Source organism: Octodon degus, unplaced genomic scaffold, assembly GCF_000260255.1.
Source record: "Octodon degus isolate 3935 unplaced genomic scaffold, OctDeg1.0 scaffold00054, whole genome shotgun sequence".
NCBI classification, from domain to species: domain Eukaryota; kingdom Metazoa; phylum Chordata; class Mammalia; order Rodentia; family Octodontidae; genus Octodon; species Octodon degus.
The window spans coordinates 37,352-39,005 of record NW_004524630.1 but is presented as its reverse complement, the minus strand read 5'-3'; positions in this window follow the sequence as shown (position 1 = coordinate 39,005).

Sequence of the window (1,654 nt, the reverse complement as noted above, 5' to 3'; positions counted from 1 at the left end):
AAAAAAAAAAAAAAGAAAATGCTAGATCCCATGAATGCCCAACATAGGAGAGAAAGCTACCCAGAAAATTAAAAATTCACTGGAAAGAATATTCAGCCAAATGAGCCAGTGTGAAGAATGTGATGTCTGAAACACAGCATTGTGGTTAGTAACCGTGAAAACATAGTTTATGGTAATAACAGACAAGAACTATAAAAAATCAATTCAATATTTATTAGATGATGCAAGTCAAGAAAACAAGTTTGGTTGGAATCAATAAAACATCAGGTTAGCACAAAGGATATAAAAAAATCTGTTCACTGAACTCATGTCAGAAGCTTCCCAAGCATGGAACAATAATATGATGTACAACTAATGAGGCATAAAAACTCGAATTAGCCATATTCTTGCCCTCCCAAAAAAGTCTATGTTAATATGTAGAATGTCAAGATTCTAGGAATTCTACATAAGAACAAAATATTAAAATCTGTTAGAGAAGAGAAATAAATCACTTATAGAAGAAAGCCCATCCAAATTGCAGCAGACTGCACAACACAAATCTTTATGTGAAAGAGAGCTTGGAGTGAAGTATTTCATGCCTTAAAAAAAATAACCTTCACCTCACATGATTTGCCCAACAAAACCCTTTTAGTATTAATGGAGATATAAGATAGGTTCATGACAAAGAACACATGAAGAAATTATTGTTCTCCAAAGCACTGCTCCAAAATATTCTCAAAGATATCCTAGAAAGAGGTAACATGGATAGCAACTCCATGAATTCAAGTAGGATGCATTTACTTGACAAAGCAAGCAATTAAGCAGAGAGGAAAGGGAACCCAAAAGAGGAAAATAATATGACAAGGATAACTCACTACATATCAGAACCATTGGTGTAAATAGACTCAATTCATGAACCAAAAGTCACAGGCCAGCAGAATAGATCAAGAAACAAGAATTTAAAAAATAGGTTGTATATAAGAAATACATTTAACTCAAAAGGAAATTTATAGGCAAAGGAGAGAAAACAATACTCCATGTTGGAGGAACATGGGGAAAAAGTGTAGGTAGCAATTCTATTTGCCAAAAATGAAGATTTCAAGCTAAAATTGAACAAGAGACACAAAGAAGGTCCCTCTATTCTTTCTTCTTAGTAAACAATTAAAAAAGAAGCAACAATTATAGAGAGCTTTTCTTCATGCTTGCCTCAGTCTGAAAAGTTTATATTTATAATCCAATGGGTAAATTATTGGAACCCCTTCAAGTTAATTCCAATCCAGCACTTCTAGTATAACGCATGGTGAGAATAAATATACTGAAGCATATTTGTCATTCTGAGGAGCTGATGTGTCCTAAATTCAGCCATGATGGTGGCTATCTGGAACAAAGGCCTTTACGCAGCATAGAACCCAGATTTTTTTCATTTGTGAAGAAGGCAGTGGCTTGAGGTGCAGTGACTGAGAGTGGTGGGAAGTGTGTGAATGCCACGTGTATGTACTAAGTGCCGCCACATAATGCTTAACTATCACAAATCAATCAACCAAACACAAAATCAACAAAATTCAAAACTGAACCAAACTTTTGAACAGATGGACTTAGAATAGATCTATTCTATTACTCCTCAAAATATTTAATAAATCTTTAATAAACCTGTAAGGCCGAAATAATTTTTAAA